The sequence below is a fragment of the Semicossyphus pulcher genome, unplaced genomic scaffold (assembly GCF_022749685.1).
Source record: "Semicossyphus pulcher isolate SPU_LCO1_2020_fin unplaced genomic scaffold, fSemPul1.0.p SCAF_8, whole genome shotgun sequence".
Taxonomy (NCBI): domain Eukaryota; kingdom Metazoa; phylum Chordata; class Actinopteri; order Labriformes; family Labridae; genus Semicossyphus; species Semicossyphus pulcher.
The window spans coordinates 14,377,345-14,399,007 of record NW_027211759.1 but is presented as its reverse complement, the minus strand read 5'-3'; the positions used below and the strand labels follow the sequence as shown (position 1 = coordinate 14,399,007).

The window sequence follows — 21,663 nt, the reverse complement described above, 5'->3', positions numbered from 1 at the left end:
AGGTCAGCAGTGTCCTCTGCACCCAACAGCTCCCTCCCTATCTTATCTCCTCTTCTATATCATTTCACCTCCACCACAATCTCACGACACATTAGACATTCACTGACTGCGTATAAAATACTATCAGGTCCATCCCTTCGGGCGAATTACAACCGCCATCACAGCACCTAATGCAATCACCCCCATTTGTCAGGTAAATTGATCCCAGGTCTGTGACCTTAGCAGGTGAGACTGTCACACATTTCACTTCCTGCTTCGCTGGTGATTTCTGCGACGCCTCGCACACTTACAGTACGGCCGCCCGGGCGGAGAACACTCTGGGAGGAGTGATCTCATGTTGCGGCACATTAAAGTGTGATGACAAAATGAGTCGCACATTAAAAGCAGCATCAGTTTCAGTGCCCGGGCCCTCGGCTGACATCATAAGCTGACATTATAAACACCTTGTTCGAGGCTTCAAGCTCTAAACAACTTGCAAGTGTCGGCGCAGCTTCATGTTGAAGATTAATGAGCAGCGCATCAACATGACAACCTGCTAATTGTTTGGCTATCGAGTTCCTAAAGGTGATAATGATGCCTAAATGTTGGATGAGCCGCAGGCAGAATACATGAAGATACTTTTTAAACTTTTTTAGGAAACAGTTTCCATTTTGGTTTTGTTTGAAAGCTCAGTGTGAGGCAGCAGTTTAGCCCACTGTCTCTGCTGCCGTCCTGTTTATTGTTTTACCACCCGGGCTTCCTTCAACACGTCGTCTTTAAGTGTGTTGTGACCTGTCGGCCAAATGCCAAACGTTAGCTAGTGTCTGAGAATACAGGCAGATGAATAACTCGCCACAAGCGGCCCCAGACGCTCTCAGCTTGGCAGCAACAGTCACAAACTCCTCAAGAAGCTTATGGCGGGACTGACACAAGGCGGGGGAACAAAAGTTTGAGCGGGGGAACTCCCCCATGGCCTTTTACGCTGAATACACTGCACTTCAGAGAGGGTGGGGGGGGGAGACATCTGAATATTAACAAGACTGCTAAAAGCAGAGGCATGAATTCTCTCTGGAAAGTTTGCTCTTTGGGGAGGAGGATTTATACCCCCGTCTTCTTGATATGCACTGTGGAAACGCTGATGCAAAGAACTTCTGACATGTTGTCTGAATTTATAGATGGTTTGCCACTAAACTGCAAAGTTACAAGAGGCGCTCGTTTCCAGTCGACATTCTTACTTTGAGAAATTCTTTATAGGCATTTATGCAGCGTAACACAAACATGCACACACACAAGCATTTAATGTTTGGGCCTTCGCGTTGCAGCGTGGTTGTGAGGAATTTGTCGTCTGGAAAATATGATTAGAGAATGCTTACTGTGTCTCAATCCAATACAAATAAATCTCCATAAAATTAATGAAATGTAAAATCCCGAATGGAGCACAGGAGGAGGAATCTGAAGCGGAGTAAAAACTAAACAGAATTTAGGAGGAAAAAAACTGATTTAGCATGGTCCTTTGCATCTCTCCCTCTCCCCCCTCCCTCTTTCCCCCTCTCTCTCTCTCTCACACACACACACACATCAACACACACACACACAGCTTTCACTTTGAAGGGATGTAATTTTGCTTTCTCCTCCTGCAGAGCTTGTTGCTCTGGTAACAGAGGGGGAACAGTGTGGTGTTGTTCGAGTGGTCTGACATTTTCAGGCCGTGTCTGAAGGTTCCTCTCAACTGTGGGAGGTTTAAAAAAAAGAAAAAAAAAGACACGGCTGAATTAATTTGGAACAACAGCCCCTTTTTTAAGGGGAGCACTATTTACTTGTTGCCACATGTATATCTCAGCACAGTCTGCACTAATGACCCCACGTTGGTTAGAAACAAACATGCAAGTGTTGCTTTAGATCGCCTCAAAAGTGCTGCCAGCTAGTGTTGCAGAGTTAACAAAGATAAGACACAAAACAGCATTTCATTTGAAGTCTCACAACCAAACAAACATCTCCGTGCTGTGTTAGGAGCCCCAGACACTAAGCTCAAAAGTCAAGTAAACACAGAAGAAAGAGGAGGGAGCAGTCGACTCTACGCTGCTCCTGTGTACAGTTTGTTCTAAAGTCGCATCAGCAGCATCCAGCGACTGATGAGTTTTTGTGCGAATGTGGTGAATGTCCTTTATGGCCACGGACAACTGGTGCCAACAGAAGCTTCATGCCACAGGCCAGAGCCAGGGCTGGCAGCCGCTCCGCAGCGGAGACGCACCATGTCGCATGGGTCATGCTTGGGGGGATTACAACCGGGCAACTTGGGAGCCAGCTCTACAACACAGATGGACTACAACACAGATGGATCTCACAGCTGAGTGGAGAAGGGACAGGAAAGCTGCGGTCGAAAGGGACTGTGAGGAGTCAATACACGAACGGTCGCGCGCACAATAGTTCTATAAACCTGCTGATGTGTGATTCTTCAGCAGAACAAACTATTAAAGCAGGTCTGTCAAAGAAAGACTCTAAAAGCTTCTTATCTCCACATGTATGTGGATCAGCAGCTAATTACTGAAGAGCAGAAACGCTGAGTCGGTTAATCAGGGATAATTCAATCAACAGAAAGGATAAAAAAACATAACTATAATCCATTAATCGTTTCCTGTAAATTATATTCTGAGAAACATTGAAACATTTTTTTCAGGTCTTCCTTTTAAAATGGCTCACATGGTAGGGCGCTGGTTTAGCTCAGCTGGTGGAGCAGGCGTCCCATGTACAGGGGCAAGGTCCTCATTTTGGACTATCAAAGGCTGGACGTCAACGCTGACTCCAACCCCTTTGATGCTGAACCCCACTCTCTCCTCCCTATATTTCCTGTCACTCTGTTCAATATAATAAGGCCAAAAAATAATCATTAAAAAATGTCTCACATGGTTAATCAAATATCTAACATTTTGCATACTAATTAACTGGCAACTGATCAAACAGCGACTAGTTATAGCAGCATTTATTTTAAAGATAGAATCTTGATGTTTTCAGTTTGGCGGCTCCTTATGGTGATAAAAGGCAATTGTGGGCGCATACGTCCGAGATAACCAAAGGTCTACGGTTGGCTCCCTTTGTTACGGTTGTAACTCTTGATTTTCACTTATTGTTGAAGTTGTATCTGTAGTCATCGATCTTTTCTTTGTTTGTTCAATCATAGTAGATTACTGTTTACTCGCAACACTTGCATAGACCGGAAAAGCAGCCGCTTAGCTCCGCCTACCCTCTCTGGCAGACCAACCACTGCTGGCTGATGGAAAACGTAACTTTAGTGCCACCGTGGTCAGTATCCTAGCCTTTGAGTCAGAGGAAAACGAGTACTTGTGCGACCTGGCTGCACCACATGAAGCAGATTTAGGCTGCTGATGGCGAGTCTACCAGCCACTTTGGCAAGGAAGTTCTTTTCATTTCCAAATATGAATTTGGCTGTTAAATTGTACAAGGAGCCGATCTTAATGGGTAGCATTGCAAGCCATGCCTCATATCTCTGCCCCAACCACAAAACAGAAAACAGTTATCTATAACTCATCTTAAATGAAATCTGCTTTGTTACAAGGAATAATTCGTTGTAGAAGAACCTCTCAGGCTTCACTTGGAGTCCTTGATATAAAATGCGTCATAACAACACTAACCTAACACGACCCGCGAGGAGGGAAGCTAAGATGGTGTTTCATTTTGTATTCATTTTGGAGTATCATTAAAATTAAAGAGTGCTGGCTCCCTCGATCTCTACTCAGCAGAAAAACAAAATCATATTTCTCCTTCCACAGAGGGAACTGAGGAAAATGGTGGGGTGTTCAATTCTCTGACTGGAAGAATAGATTTTGTGCTGTAGTATGGTTTAGGGCTGAGGCAGAACCTTATTCAATTTTGACCGCTCTGGGACCAGAGGAGCTAAAAATAGCTCTCATTAATTCTGCCGTTGTGATGCTGCAACAGAGTGATTTAAGGGAAACTTGCAGCAGCAACACTGGAGAGCGTTTAATAAGCTCTTGTTATATTAAATGCCACGGATTGACTGAAATAAATGATGCAATACAGCAAAGAAAACGCGTTCTCTGTCTCTCCCTTGCGCATTCGTTGGATTCGCCTGTAAGGCCCGAGGACAACGAAGAGAGGTGGATCTTTTCCACAAAGATATCATTGTGCCAGGGCAGAGGAGGACAAGAGAGGATGTTTAATGTTGATGCTGGGACACCACAACTTAAAATTTAAGAACAATCACCACTATCCTCATCTGGGACCCAGATTCACTCCCACAGTCAAACTCCGGATGGGCCCCCACAAGATAAGAGCAGCAATAAAGCATAGATAAAGGTAGGTAAAGAAGCACCCCTGATTTTCCTCACAACCATTAAATTAAACCAGGAATGACGCCGACACAGAGCAATAAACAAATTGTAAAGTCCAAACAAGCATACTGTCAGAAAGAGCATTGTGCACAGCAGCCAGAGACAGAAAACAACAACAGTATCCCTCTCCTCTGTGGCTGCTGGCAGTGAAGAAGCAAACAAGTAGAATAAGATGATTGATCACTTCAGAAATTGAAAACGATGTGTTGGGGAGTGCTGACAACTGCTAAAACTCCCCTGCCTCAGAGAACATATGCTAATAAGGGCCCATACCTTAGCACCCCGTCAGGGGGTCCCCTGAGAGACAAGTGACACTGTGCACATATAACATGTGCACACGCTGTACTGTGGATCGCTAATGGAGCAGAGACAGCAGGAAAGATGCAGCAATGCACGAGTGATAAGAAGGTCGAGAGTTGCAACCTATTAACTGTGACATAAAACTTAATTATCAACCATTCCAGCCATGAGCGACACACACTAGTGTTATTTAAAGGTTAACAGACTCCACCTCACTCCCTTCCCCTCTCTGGTTTGTCTCAGATAAAATTGAATGCAGAGAAGGTCAGAGTTACTTACATCAGTTCATCCTGGTCGCTACAGAGGACATACACAAACGCCTCTCCAACCTCGAGCGACTCCTCAGTAAATCCAGCAGGAGATTCCTGCAGACGCACTTCAGCAGCCTCCGTGCCAAACCGCACCAATCATCGCTAGGAGATGGTAGCCCCCTCCTTCCTCTCCTTTCTTTTTTCTTACCCCTCGAACAACTTTAAATTACGACCACAGGTGAGGGGTTATGAAGCACACCCCACAGCTACGCCCTAATGTTTCCTCTGCCCCGCACGCGTCCGTGTCCTCTCCAAACATCTTTCCTCAGAATTCATCCTCCCTCCAGCTCTCCTCTCACACGCTCATGGGATCGGAGCAAATCCCCTCTAGCTTGGCAGCGATCTGTGTGGGATCTGCAGTTCCGCTACAGCATGGGACTCCTCTGTACTAGCGAACATCCATCCGCAGTGTAAACTGCTGTATCGGACTTAACCCCTGAAGTGCCGGGTTGAACCGGGGCAGAATCCATCAATTCTCTTTGCATGGGGGACATTATTACGCCCCTCCTCCCCAGGTGTGCTGCATTACATGCATACATTATGCTCATCGTGTTAGTGACAGCCCACCGAGGATTGCTGACCGTCAAACTGACTACATTACAAACAACGGACGAGTACATTTACAGTGCAGATGAGGACAACACAAACATGATCAGGAATGAATCTCCCCTCTGAAGAAGACTTTAAAATTAACAGGTTGATAAAAACGCAGCCCCAGAAAGAGATGGAGGCAGGTGGAGAGGAACACAAAGACGCACATGTGACTTGTGCTCAATGTAGAGTATAAAAACCTTACTTTGTTCTGTTTGCACATCTTTCAAAAGACATTAAAAGAGATGATCTATTCTGCAGGAAAATGAACAGCCTGTACTTACTATCCCCTCTTGGAAAACAACAGCCCAATTAAATGGCATTACTTGGAAAAGTAATGCCATTTATTTACTGTCTGGTCGACAGTGTTTATATTTGTTTTAGTAGTAAAATCATTTCACCCCATTACTGTTGAGACATACAATGTTTTCTATAGAGTGGCATTCTGCATGGTTGCACAAACATTCATCCTAACGCAGCTTTGAGCATCTGCACTTATGTCAGCAGACACATGCACTGAGACATCCCTTGTTGACCATGAAGGACAGCATTTTCCTTCCCTCAGCATCAATAGGAAAAACATGGAAGGCAGTCGTTATTAAAGACAGGGGCTACACTACACACTCTTTACAATGCAACCTTTGTGTCGGGACACGTTAAGAAGACAGTGTCGGAAACTACTGGACTTCAATAAGCAGATAAATGTACCAACTAAGTTTCACAACAACCGTCCTGCGTGTAATGGACTGATTGTTGCTCATCACTTTCCTGACATTTGCAGGACCGTTTCACTGATACCACTTATGCACAGGCATCATTTGCATCCTCTGTGTCCTCTTCTCGTTGAGCAAAAATCAAACGAGCAGTCGCCACTCAAATGAACACAGTGTGCATCCAGATAAAGTAAAGTGGACACGCAGCTGAGAACGATAAGAGATAAAATGCCTCACACAGAAAATGTACAACAAATGCACCGACAGGAGGGAAGATGAAAACATACAAAATACTTTTTTACAAGTATGTGGCCCAGATTCATCCTCAGAACATGGATTTAACTCCAAACCAAGGCCATGTGGGTCATGACATCCCACCTATCAGTCAGGATAATGACCGAGTTGGACAAGCCTGACAGACAGCACGTCACCGCTGGCAAAGGGGGGCGAGTTAAATTTACATCCCTCAGAGCAGAACCGGAGAGCGGCGACAAATTCCACACATACTTTGCTCTCTCCACTACCTTCTGCCTACCAGCCTCCAAATTAATTATTTCTACATCAACTAAAAGAGGCATGTGGAGAACTGGAGCTGCTAATCGCTGCAAGTCAGCAGTTTAGCCACTACTATGTCTTCTTTTACAATATTTAATTCATGACTACAGGATGCAGGGGTGTTACTACACTTTGGTTTAAGCTTTGTTTGTTTTCCTGGCACATTTTCTTACGTGACTGAAATAAAACCGAAATTGTGATTCAGACTGGACTTAATATTCTGGCTTTAAAGCTCATTCTAGTGTTCTACTTATCTTTATAGTAAAAAGGGTTTTGGCAGAAACAAGGGGGGGAAATTGTGCTTCAAACTGATTTGATTTGTTTGTCTGTTTCTAGATAAAGCTCATCAAAATGTCTTTGTTTAGTATTTATAATAAAAAAAATATAAATCTCACTTGTGAGCGGAGGCTGACTGTAAACACTGTGTTAAAAAGTGTTCATAGGAAATCTGTGTTTGGACTGTTTGTCATTTAGTTGTCATAATACTGATAGTGATATAGCTGTGTACTTTCTGTCCATTAGTGTAGATATGAAGAGACATCTTGTTTTATTAAAGGGCCAGTTCACAGATTTTCAACCCCAGTCCTATCATGCTATTATGGGGAGCTAGTGCCATTATGGTCAGAAAAAAAAGCAATTACTCTCTGTGCCTTTGGAGGACGCTATCCGCTTCTCTAATGGGCCCTGGAAAACCTCCGCCAGATGACGTGTTTCACGTAGTCTGGGAGCTCGCTAAACTACACTTCCGCAATCTAGGGCGCCCGCCTCCAATGTTATGTCTCGTTCAAAATCGTCAGGTTTGAAATGTAGACCTGAAGATTTTTTTAGACGATCCAACGGTATATTCTCATCGTATTCTGTACCATTCTGAGCTACTGCCTGCAGCAATCAATGTTCTTGATTGGAAAACGGTACCATTTGACTCCAGCTTCTCGCTGGGCCGTTCCTTTCAGAGGGAGGGGCGCAACACTGGGTGTTGTAGGAATGTAGAAACCACAAGCTGTTTGTTCAACTTTCTCCACAGCTATGGTGCCAATTTCTAATATTGCTTTTATCCATTACGGAGAACACCAGCATTTTTTGGACCCTCTGGGACAGTGGAATTTGTGATCACAATATCAGCTTATAATTACCATTCATTGTTCATTATTTGGCCAAGTTTTTAGCAAACAGACTCCTATTAGCAAATACAAAACCAGCAGTTAAGGAGAAACATTATCATTCATTTGGAATTTGACTTACACCCACTCTGGTGAATGTTAGTCCAAAATCCACTCTCTTTTATCCCTGTGTTTGGTCTCCACCAACTCCTCAGGGATATATTTTGCTCTTTAACTGCTAAATGCTCCACTTTGTGCAGCAGCAGTGCTGAGCATACAGTGTGCAGAGGGTTATTACAAGTGGGCTATTTCAAACAAAGCAACTGCCTGCTGAGGCTGGAAATACAAACTATACCATAAAAAAGAAAAAAGAAATCTAATTTGCATCAAAACGTTTCAACAACACATAACAATAAAAAAGAAAATACATACGGCCGCGATAATCGCTCTCAGGATAGTGGCTCAGTGTGACTACAGTCTATTTCCAGGCTCCACAGCTGGAGTCACAGATGATAACCAGGGTCTGAGTGTGTTCGGAACACATGGACCAGGAAATCAGCTCCTGAACTCAATCAGGCCGCTGGAAGTTATCAGTGCCCCACACAGAGCACATAAGAGGGCAGGAATGTGCTGATAAGCCGAGCCACTGACCTGCACCACGCCCCCTCCTCTCCATCACAGTGATTGTAATGAGGACAACAGAGCCAATGGGAAACGGTCGTGATAAGGGATGTTTCTGCACTATAAGAAAAAGACGGTTCGTGCTGAAATGTGATTGATGAGAGGTTTTGCAAGCCTCTTCATCCTGATAACTCCACACCCCTTTCAAATAGGGATTTACAATGGACCTGATTTATATTAGCCAGCATGTGTATCACAGAAGCTATACCCATAATGTAAATGTGCCATTTGTTAACACGGAGACTCACTGTACTGTGGGAACATGGACTATAATGTCATATTTTAAAGAGACAAGAAGTCTTAACTCCGCCATGCAATGACCTTTCAATGTCCAAAGTAGCTATCAATCAGCTTCCCAACAGCTCATATTATCTCCTAACAGTATCCTCAATCTGAGCTACAATAAAATAAAGCAGCTAAAGAAGATAGTTCATCAACTATTTAATGCCTGGCCCGTAAAATGTCAATGATGGGGCCTATCAGTGTGTGACAAGTGACGTACAATCTACTTTTGAATTATTTGGTCCATGGATAAAGGGGGTATAAAAAGACAAAACTAAATACGTTATTAGCACGAAAAGCAATGTTCTATGTCACCGATTGCATTGTAACTCATCTTGTGTCAACAGTGCCACTATAAGAACAAGCAAAGAAACATCTGAGTGGATACAATAAAGGGAGAAGGGATTACACCGGGCTGCAATGCAGAACAGGAAACCATCCCAAACAGAAAAAAGGGATTAAATCTTTTAGCTCAAGATGAGGGAGGCAAGGAGTGTCACACGTGTGTAGTCACGCCTCTCTGTGGAGGAAACTATACTATAATGATTCTTATTATATAAGATGTGTGTATGCACAGATATAACACTTTTTAAATCATTTTCCTTTTTATTCTAGTGGCACCTCCAAGCTATAACTAACACTGCACCATGTGCTATGCTCACAGTCTCACAACATTTCAGCCATTGTTTTCCAGTTCTCTCTCTCTCTGCATAGTTAGACCAGTAATCCCTTCAAAGAGGTACCTGAGGATATAAACTTTGATCTCTTTTGAATTAATAAAATAAGCCCTTTGGTGAGGGATTACCATATATGCAAACCTGAGGTTTAAAAATATACAACGCTTAGTTTCTCAGATGTTTGCCATGTGTCAACACATCGTATTAATACAGCAATGCACTCTCATTCTTATGTCTGCTGTGACGTAGAATGTTATCAGCAACTGGATAAGCCCCTTATTACATACAGTTTCTACAAGTAGACAGGAATATAAAAACTGCAGTCGAATATGACGTAAGTATGCAAAATATGAGATACAGTTGTCCTTCCAAAACCACAATGACTCAGATGACTGCTGTTTCCATGACAGCTTAGGGCACCATGATTTACAGGCCAACATGTATGGCTGCCCTTGGGCAGAGAGATATTCTCCTCATCTCACTTCTCCCGCAAAAAACAGCCATCTGAATTATTTAAAGACAATGAATCAGATTAAATCATGCAAAAAAAAACATCTAATGGTTGCGACAAACATCATCTGTACTGTCTGTGCCTCCCCCACTTCATGTGACAAATCTGCTACCCTGCCCAGCTGCCATTTCACATAACATTACTATCTTTAAGCCAGTGATGACATATTCAAGTCATACACCCAAGCTCTTGGAGAGCCCAACATTAGGACGTGCAGTAAAAAATATATCATACTTCCATTGAAATGTATATCTAATTAAATTTTAATGTGTGCTTTAAATAGTCTCTTGGGAGCTACCTTTAAATTAAAAGCCTGTAGTCCATCATAGAAACAAAGATAAATCAGAGACAACAAAATTCTATGTCAAGAAAACCTTATCTAATTCATACACACTAAGAAAAATAAGGGAACATATCATGAATTATAGAGCTTGACAATAATAACATTAAGAGACTATGACTGCCTACATATAATATATGATGTAAACCAAGGTCATGTCTCCCACATCAGACAAATATGTTTAGTTTACTGTATTTTTTGTCTCAGAGGGATTTTTTTCTAGGATAAGGTTCAGGAATTAAAGCCGAATCACGATATTTTCATAACATAAAAAAGTGAAGATGTTTACTTTATATGAATCTGATTTCATATGTATTTTTATTAAATCTTAAAATACTGTGATTTGATACACAAGCTAAACCAGAGTTTGCAGGTTACCATCTACGTCAATATAATGTTTACAGTCTGTAAACACAAGCTGCAGTTATAAGTAGTGTAAAGCAATGTAAACAAACGATGACAACCTGCAAAACGATCCTGTCCAGTGTTATCAATATTCAACAGGTGATGACTGTTTAAGTGCTTGTTAGCCACAGACCAGCCGTTGGTACGGACATGAAAACAGTAGGGTAGTTAGCTTGGATGAGTGAAGCAAGCAGTAACTGTAGCCCCCCTTCCCCATAGCAGAGCCCATCCCACACAGATAAAAAGACAGGGGTTGTTATGACAGCTGGTTAAAATGTAAATACACCAAAATGAACCTAGCTAACAAGCTAACGTTAGCCAACTGCTACCTAGCTTCACCGAAGAGCCACTTTGGTTTCACACGTTGACCATCAAAACAAGGTGAGCCCTCGCGTGACCTTTTCTTTAATTTAGTAAACATATATCATATTTCTATTAGCAGACCTCACGACACCACTCCTTCCACAGCTCTTCATATCTGACCCTTAATTTATCATGTACCCCCTTTTTACCCCCTTGGCCAAATCAACCCCAAGCTGGCCGACATTTTGTTCCAGCAGCTAACACGGCTAGCTCATCCTAGCTCACGTTACCTGGACGCTCCGCGCACTTTACGTGGGAACAACCCGTCAGCCCGATGACAGCTCGACTACAGGGCATTTTGTGACTCTCTATTATCGCTTATGCAAGCTCAACAAACATTAGGACAATGAGCATCGTTATTCATGCTTTCAATTAGAAGATAACGGTAGCATGTTGGGCAACTAGCTAACCACTTAGCATAGCGCGTAGATGCAGTTTGCTAGCAGTGAGGTAGCTCAGTTACCTCGGCTTGCACCGTTATCGCTCGCTTGTATCCGCAGGGGGACACACATCCAGTAAGCTCCTGCGGCTAGAGCGAATCATCCCGAATAGCGTACTCACGGATGGATCAAGAAAACCAATTCACCTTCGCAAAAGCAATGGTCCTTGCGACGAGCTGGTGATAATCTTACAGAAAAGGAATGAAAAGGTCTTCCTGGTGTGGCTCCAGAGCAGCAGCCGCCGCACTGCAATGGCAGGCAGTGGATGAAGCCTTCTTCTCCCCCCCTCTGCTCTCACACTTCGGCTGCCGTCACCGCCGCGGTGACAGTGACAGGTTCGCCTGGAAGAAACCATTCCGCTTTGTCCGCGGGGGGGCAGAGGGGGAAACAGGGATGCAGAGAGGCTGTTCACAGCAGCAGCAGCAGCAGCATCAAGCGCCATTCCAGCGCGAGAGAAAACGGTCGTCGATGAGGATGAAAACACAGCGATGAAGCTTTATCGGCTCCAAGCGGACATAGCTGTAGCCACCATATATGGAGGGGTGGATGCGACTGTTATCAGGCATCATTTATTGAAAATGAATCAATTGCGGAGGAAAACATCCTGACTTAAAAAAAAATTACTAATCCTCATCATTTCCCACAATTCTGATGCGTTTTTTTTTTATCATGGAAAGTCTTAATTACGTAATATCAGTATTTACAATAGAAGCCCAAAATACATTTATGAAAAACGTTATTATTAATAGGGTCGTATTCATTTTGACAAAACAAAAAATCCGCATTATTTTTAGTGTTAGATTTTTTAAAGTTTTACATTAACTATAGGCCTATTGCAAGTATAAAAATACACCATGGATATTTTTGGATATAATATAGCCTAATGGTCTTTTTCATGGGCCCATTTTTTGCTGTCACAAAAACATCTTTAGGCGACTGCTTTTGTTTGTTGCAGTTGATTGATTTAGTAATGGATTTAGATTTTGTTTTTCTTACAATTTTTATGCAGATATGTATGTAAAAAAAATCTTGCTTTCAACAGAATAAAACAATTTAATATAACCCGGTACTGCAGCAAGGCAACACCAGCTTAAAAATAGTTAATATCTCTGTATTGACTCCTCAAATAACTTCCTTATGAAGTTTTATTTCCTAACAGGACTTCTGTAAATATGAGAAGGCATGTCAGACCTGTGTGCACACAAAGCATTGTAAGCTATTGCCTTTGCTGCATGTGACCTACAAGGGTTACTATTTATCTTTAAAGAGCTTTTAGAAAGCATCTTGATCAAACTGAGAGCTAATAAATCAGTGTGAGGATGCAAGAGCTCTTTAGAGCTTTGTTTGCACTGAGAGTAAAGCTGCTTTGCACTCACGCACCTTCACAGGGGAGCGTTTATAATCTTTATATTATAGCTTTATTTGATGGTGTAAGTAGACTATTTGGACAATACAGTCCTCAGCAGCACTTTCCTTTTAGTGTTCAGATTACACAGCAAGATTCAATATATATTCTTCTGTTATTGTCTGTACACAATGTTTATCCACTATATGTCTCTGTAAGAGAAAAAATCTCAGATAAGAACCTTCTGATATTAAGAAGGTCTTAATATTGATTTGACAAATTGGATTTCATAATATGAGTTGGGTTTGATTGATTAGATGTCCTTTGAAAGAAAGGACTAGACAAGGACAAGATGTGCAGCTCTCATGCCTTCCCGGTGTGTGTGTGTGTCTCTCTCTCTCTCTTTCTGTAAGTGTGTAATCTGGAAAAACAGCTATTTATTTAATAAAATTCAAAACATGCTTTGTCAGATTGAGATTAGAGGCCCATAATGTAGAAAATGCTTTTACTTTGATTGTTTAAAATGCAAAAGAGGGACTGAAAAAAATCTAAGTGGATATCACTTTTAACTACAGCAAACAAACTCTTCACGGGGAAAGCTGAGGTCGGCTCCTTAAGTAGTAATGACATGCTGCATAAAGCCATTTAAAATGCAGAGGATAGAACTAAAATCCACCCTACAGTCACGATGCTCAATACTCCTTCCCATGGGGTATACAGATTTAATCAATATACAGTAGAATGTAAATTGTGCACTGCACCAAACCACCACTCTTAAGACTCTATCGCATGCACTCCAAGTTTTCGTGCTGGCTTTTTCCCCGCAAGTGCATCATTTCTCTGCAGCAGCTTCTGTTGTGTGTTTTATCTCTTCTAGATTGTGTGACCGTTCTTGTCACCTCTACCTCTGGCACTAATGAGCGCAGGAGGAGATAGGGGCAGAATGTAATGCCGGAGGAGCACAGAGGTCCTGCAATGTTGCTGACGTAAGGAGACTCGCCGCAGATTCCATTGGAGGATCGGAAGGAGAGGAGACGAGGAGGAGGAGGAGGAGGAGGGGGCATCTTGAATAGAAGAATGTGAGTTGGCCAAGGTCATAAGAATTAGATAAACACGGGCGGTCATATGTATCCTGTGGAAAAACAAAATATGATGAATAGCAGTCGAGAAAATACGGGGAAGGGAAACTCCACAAAAAAGCAAATCTGTGACCTGCTCCTGCACAGTCCATTGAAAGCAGCAAACATTTGACAGTATGACAGGGTAATATATGTCATTATGATTAGATGATGCAATTGTCACCATTAGTTATCATGCATTACAGTATTAGCCGGAGTACTGGAGCAGAAAAATGCAATTAAGCTCTGAAACCCCTCTGGAAGTGCATGAATGTAAACTTTTCTTACAGTCTGCATCTGATTAAACAGGCTTTGATGTGAGTTTATGCTGCTTAATGTATCTTTGTTGAAGCCCTTGAAATACCCTCTGTTAATGCTTCGACAGTGTTTGCATCGCTGGCTCCGGCAGCACAGAGGGAGTTTCACATGCCGTGCAACAGAATTATGCAGCCCCCTCTCTCCCATCAGCACATTTAGACGCACAGACAGGATCCAAAAGCAGAGTATGACTGCGGGAACAAATCACACGAGTGGAAAGGCAAATTAGAAATTCACAGCAGGTCGGCTTTTAGAGTGCACTGCCCCTTACGGCGAGCGAGTCACCTCTCAGCTGTACAGGTCAGGAAAACAGCCGACTAAGCAAAGGTTGGCGTGGCTATCTATGAGCTTTAATGACTGCAGCTATCAAGTGACATGACAGACGTTAAACATAGCACTGCAGCAGGGGGGAATAAATGCATTTGTCCAATAGCTGGGTGAGAGAAAAGACGATATTATGTGACACGGTGTTGCCAAAAGCTGCGAGATGAAACACGAAACTTTGTGCTTCTTATCTTGTTATCAAGTCTTTGGTTTTTACAAATTGGAGTACATCAGTGTAATCTCATAATGGAGCGAGCTGGCTACTGTACAGAGGCTTGTATTTCTGTGATTTCTGTGTCGTCCTCTGTCAGTATCTCTGACCTCTAGCATGAGGAAGCAGCACACTCGACTTGACAGCCAAGCCATTAGTTCAGGACAGAAAATTCCTTACACGAGGTTTCATAATAAAAGCTCCCGATTACAAGGTGCAGCACAGTCAGAGCTCAGAGGAAGACACGGGGTTGCATGATCCAGGGAGCATGAGATATCTTGTAAAGTCAGCAGTTAAAAAGACACTTATCAAAAGGTGCTTTATGGAAGGACGAGGTGTGACCTCGAGGAAGCGGAGTTGGGGATGCGCGGCAGTAAAGCGCAGCTGTAACATGGAGGAGGCACAGTTTGGCTGCAGCCTCCTGATCTCTGTGCAGCTTATTAGCAGCTGAATTTACAGTATGTGATTGTAGCACCTGTCTCAGAGAGGGAGAAATATCTCATCTTTTATCTGGAGTGCAACACTTAGATGCAGCTTTAGAATAAAGGTAGATATGTGGGCGATGATAATGCAGTGAGTTTTGCTCTTGCAGCTTTCACAGGGCAGACAAGAGCAATCGAACACGAGAGTTTGCAGAGGAATACTTGATTCTACCTTTAAGTTCAAGTGGTTGTTTTAATATATTTATAAAACCTTTGTCATGAACTGGCTTTTAGAAGATGCTTGTTTTCATTTTTGTGTTGCACTGGCTGCAGCAGGAAAGGTGCAAGGAAATACATTTTGCATTCAAATTCAAACATATATGTGTACACATGAAATATCTAAGCATGCAGAAATGCACATTATTGCATTGCGCCAAAATGTTGCAACAGTTGCAATAAATACTTTTTGGCACACTTGTCTTTTAAGGAACAAAAACAAAACCCTCCTGCTTGTAAGGTCGGTATGTCCTATTATATAGTATTAAGTTATTTCACAACAACAAATCTAGTCAAAAGCACCATCTGAAAGTGTAAGCATGCAGGATGTGATTGTAGAGCACCAAACTGGATTTACTGATTCATAAATTCCCAGGATACCAACAGAACCCACTGTACGTTAAGATTCCCCCAAATGAACCTTTAATCTTCATCTCATTTTTTTCCCACCAGCAGCTGAGAGCTCAGACGTATCAGGTGACACCAGATGACCTCACATCCCCCCCCCCCGGCCCTGCGGATCATGTGACGAGAGGACACCGACATCCAAATCCTCTCTGGATCTAACTACAGCATCATGTACAGTTGCAAAGAAGCAATCACCTAAGTATGTTTATCCCAGGAGGCGGCGAGCCCTGATGCTAATAAAGATGAACTCTTCCAATCAGTTAATGTGGAATGCACGAGACGGAGAGGACCCGCGGCCGAGTGGTGAGTTGAATTATTTTTTGTTTTTCAAACACCAGGTCATAGATTGCAGAGCCGATCATGACGCTGAATTCCTTTGAGGGAAAATCTTTAAAAAAGGGTCCTGATCAATCTGAGAGTGATTTCACAGACAGCTGGAAATTACCGCAAGATTAATTATCTGTTTTAATTAAGAAGAAATACTTTGTGGCTCAGCCAAGGGAGACTCACTAATCTAAAGCCCACAGTGCTGTCCAGAAACACATGATATAAAACACCGGTGGAATCACCATACACAAAGGGTGACCTCTGAGGTGAACTACCAATTAAATCACTAATAAAGTGTCTCCTTTTCTTTATTTTCCATCAAGCGGACCTTTAAATGAGTTCGGATTCATAAGAGGTTGTCTATTCAGGGCTTTTCCCCCATGAGAGCCACCTCGCTCAGGATGAGAGTGAAGCAATTAGAGAGGCCTGCGTGGTGCGGGATCAGGTGCTCCCCTCGGACCAGACCGGAGGGGTATTGTGGAGGGCAGGTGATGGGGGTAAGAGAGACAGGCGAGAAAAAGGGAGAAAAATGACCCAGGGGTAGCTTACCGCACTGCGGAAAGACAAGAGACAATATTATTAATCCGCACCGCCTCTCAATTCAACTGGAAATTAATTTCATCACAACTACAGGATGAGTAATTGATGACTCCGAGAAAGGTGAATTATAAAAACACATCATTTCCTTTTAACAGAGGAAAGAGTGCACGTGTTCACCCTGTGCAAAACATCAGATGATGCGAGGGTTGCACAGTTTGCCTTCTTGACTCCACCAACCATCAATGCACCTCATCCTCAACAGCTCTTCCCATTCTAGTGGCTGCAATGCCCACTGTTTAAAGTCCTTAAATGTATCTAAAAAAGCATAATGAGAGCTAAACACTCCTCTAAAGCCCAACGTCCCAACTGCACATCCAACCCCTCCTCCCTCTCTTGCGTCAGCCATGCAAACATGGATGTTCCTCAGTGTTTTCCACATATAGGTAGTAAAACTCTGCCCTCTGCAGGACGTCAGCTGAACACTATTCATCTGCCTTCAGCACGACCATCTTGAGCCTCGCAAGAGCAAAAAAAATCTATATGAAACAATTTATTCACGGTGGCGTGAAAACAAGCGTGAGGAGAGTGGATGTGCGTGATTGCAGCCCCTGCTGGCTGATGATGCACGTGTGAGCTGATGGAGGGAGACACAAGAAGGAGCTGCCGTTGTTCACCCACGGGTCCGCCGTGATGGGATGCTCCTGAGTCTAAACAGCATATGGTGCCTCCCTGGGCATCAGCACACATCCTACATGTCCAGCAACACGGCAGGCTGTGTAACACACACACACGCAAACACGGACACAGAAGACAATCAGGGCGAGATACACCAAACTTACACACACGGCTTTCTCTCATTCATTCTCAAACACAACAGGGGAATCTTGGCTTTAGATTTGTTGCATAAAACCCCTGCTGATTTGGACCAGTGCTGTGTGTTTGACACTGATAATAGACTTTCATACATGTGCATGTTGCCTGATTTCAGCTATCAGTGAATGAAGCATACTGCCTATGCATTAGGCCGTTATTATTGCTAAAACAACAGTAGAGCTGAAACAGTGAATCAATCACGGCATTGGTTCATCAACAGTAACGAAATCAGCTATTTAGACTGTGAAAATCACCTTTTACGCAGAAATAGACGATTACTTGCTGGAATCAGCTTCTCAAATGTTTGTATTTTCTTGCATTTCTCAGTCTTATATCTTTGTAAACTGACTGACTTTAGTTTTTCACTATTAATCCGACAATAATCGGCATTTAATCTACAATTTTCTAGAGTTTATTAAGACATTTGCTGACATTTACACGCTGAATTGAAGCAGAATTTAGGTTAATCGAAGTAGAAATGTTCCTGTGCAGGATCGTCCCCACATAATACACACATGCTACCTCACACTCATCCCTCTGCAGTTACAGATACAACCTTGTACATACATACACCAGCGTCACAACAACTATGTACCCTCTCAGTCTATATATGTATGGGTGTGTATGTATAAGTACGCGTCTGTAAACTCACCGGCCACTTCATTAGGTACACCACAATGTAATGCACTTTAACACAACAGCACTGCCATGGAGTCTGCTTTTATGAAGTTTAGTTTGTGTTGGCTTTTGTTTTGCTGAGAGTCAGACGTGTGTAAATTCAATCATGTTTTTCACTGAGGCCGGAGTTAAAGTAAATTTTTTGTCCTCCCTATTTACATACATGAGGAGGCCAGAGTATTAGAAACACCTCTGAACATAACGCAGCTCAGTACAGCCCCACCACCGATTATGAGCTTGATGCTGAAATATCATTGAATGAACACCTCTATGACAGCTTAGAAAGAAGCCTGTACATTACAGGCAACATCAAAGCAAATCTTACAGCTGAGCTGGTGGATTACGTTAGATTGTTCAGGTGTACCTAATGAAGTGGCCGGTGAGTGTATGTATGTATGTACGCATATGTATTACTCCGTATTACTGTGCAAACCTCAATTTCAATGTAAAAATAGCAAAACGTTAAACACTGTGTGTATTAAAATGACCTTCTTCCATCTATATCTACATATATAAGTAAAAGGGTGTAAATAATGTTTATATTTATTTCATTATTATTATTGTTATTCTTATTATTACTTCTTTATGTCTTGTTGTTGCTGGTACTATCTTAATATTATTGTGTGTATACTATTTATCACTGTTTTATGAGCTGTTGTAACAAGTTAATTTCCCCCAATGTGGGGTAAAGATTATCGTGTCTTATTTTATCATATCAAAAAATCAACACAAACGTAAAAGACTTCAGCTGTAGGCTTTCAGTCTGCATGTGCTGCACTGAAACAAGAAAAATGTTTTGTCCATAACTGGATATTAGGTTTTATTAAACAACAGATTTCAGGCGTTCGACTGCAGCAGAAACACACAAACTGTCTCCTCCTGAAAAGCAGCATGTGTTCATCTGCAGGAGAATCCATCAGCAGACAATGTAATCTCCAGAGCATCCACAGCTGAGGACATCAAACCCTGTGATTGATTAAGTTGTCTCAGGACAACCTTCCCTGTGTTTTATTCTTAATGCCTGACTTCCCCTCCATGGCCACCATCTTGATTCCTACAAACATTACATCATCCTGCTGCTGGTTGTCCTTCACATGACCCCGCACTCAAGTGCTCAAATATGGGGGGGGGGGGGAATAACATGAGCATGAAGCCCTCCTTGAAAACAAGCCAGAATTATAATGAAAGCTTGTTATTGCGGTATTAATAGACCCGGACTGTATTTTTGGAACGGAAAATGTTGTACGCCATGTTGGTTTAGTGCTACATTTTCACTCATCGTCAGCCGCTGAGGGTGCTTACTGTCCAGGTCTCTCCTCTCGTCATAAATCATGCGGGAAAGTCAATAGAGTTGTTGGGATTTATGTGGCTTTGAGTCCTCTCTCTTGAAATGATTTGTTGGAGATGAGGGACACGAGCACCGGCCATAAAAACAATTCAGGAGCACGAGTCGTTCTCTCCAAATCTTCCCCTGACAACCAAGGCCTCTGCTGTTTGTAATCCTTACTCAGCGAATGAGCAAAACTGAACTATTTAAATAAAAAAAACACCCACTTTATCGTAACAAACGCATAATTAACCAAATATAAGTTCCTTTTTTTAAACAATGTAACGTGAAGCTGTGACAAAGGTTGCAAATTGCCGCTGCAGAGGCCGTAAAGTCAACATATTGCTACAAGATGTGTGACATAATGGTACCACGCACACACACGGTGCGGAGGGCCTTCAGTGACCTGCCATATGTCCCATCAGAGGACCCATAGGCAGACCTTGCTCTTGAGTCACAGCCTCCAGAAACAAACCCAACATCTGCCATCCCCCCTCCACGCAGCCACACAAGCAACCTTCACATGCATCCCGCACACACACACAGCCCCTCCATCACCTCCAACCACCCCCCCCGTGCTTATCACCTATAGGACAAAAATACTCTTACATAACGGACCTGTCTCACCAAGAGAAAATCAGCTGCTGCCCCAATCACAAAGCCCCCCCTCTCTCCTTCCAATAAGGCCTCCTACAGCGTTAGTCGTGATAAATCTCCTGCTCCCACCCCCCACATGCCTCCCTCCCACCCTCCCTCCCTCCATTTCCTTGTGGTGCGTCTCACTCAGGTCGGGCCTCTCTCCGCTCCCACCCTCATGCACCTCCAAAGCCTTCATCACACGGGAACAATCTCCCTCTAACAGGCCCTGAATATGCAGATTGGTTAATTCAGCTGCAGTTGCTCTCTCTGTAAATGCATCTGCAGCACTTTCCCAAGACTGAGCGGCGAATAAATGCTTACGCCGGAGCTTTTTTTTTGGTGGTGGATGGAGTGAGGGGGGGGGGGGGGGGGGAGCGCCTCTGTCCACGGCAGACTGCAGCCAAGGATGAGATTTTAGAAGCGGGACGGGGCAAGCAGAACTAATAAGAGATTAAGACTTTGACCGAGGCAGAGCTCAGGGCCCGGTCGGTGACTGATCCTGATCTGTTAAGGAGTAATTAATTTAATTGCGCTTTTCATCTTGGCTTAGTGGCACCTGCTCCTGCTGATACACTCTTAGTTTCTCTGCAACTCACCTGGTTATAGCCTCTGCAGCAAACATTGCTTTTACATTCCCCCAAACAGCTGAGAGGGCAGGAAAAATGCTGCATTAAAAACAGATCTTTCCCCCAAAAAACACATGAAACAGAAACAGCGGGCTCAGTTTGGCATCAACGCAGCACCAGCAGGGATACAAGGAACGTTTTGTAAGTGTAATTTGTTTTACCGGCATTAAGATGATATTAAAAGCACAGAGGAATAAGCAGCATATTCAGAATCATCTCAGCATTGATCCATATTAAAAAGCGCACACAGCAAAGGTTATTTGCTGTCCCTGAAGTTTCCCTTTTTTTCAGAGCAACAAATAAAAGTCGAAGTGGTTGGATTTGAGCAATGCATGGTGTAAATAATAAAGAGAAGAAGAGTTTGTGTAATATCCGAACAGATGGACTAATGCATCTCCCAAAAGCATTAAGAAATCCTGTAAACGCTGCTGCTTTGAAATGAGACGAGCTGTTGTTGAAGAAGGCAGAAAAATAACTCCTGCTATACACAAAGGCATCGGCTGCATAAAAAGACTGTAGTTCCCCCCCCCCTCCTCCTCCTCCTCCTCTCTTCATCTCTGTTGTGCTTTCTGCAGCCTTAGCACTAAAATCTGATTCAAGCTTTCTGTGAACA

General features: G+C 42.9%; 1 protein-coding gene across 7 annotated transcripts in view; it reads right to left on the bottom strand.

Annotated features, from left to right (window-relative positions):
- Positions 1–21,663, bottom strand: part of tjp1b (tight junction protein 1b) — a 56,846-nt gene that overhangs the window by 21,036 nt on the left and 14,147 nt on the right. The window contains exon 1 of one of the 7 annotated variants that reach the window (XM_069686981.1): positions 11,765–11,850. The exons of the other annotated variants lie outside the window; for them this stretch is intronic. The gene's annotated coding sequence lies outside the window, so the exon portion shown is untranslated. Of the gene's footprint in view, positions 1–11,764; positions 11,851–21,663 lie in introns of those variants that run through there. 7 annotated transcript variants of the gene reach the window in all.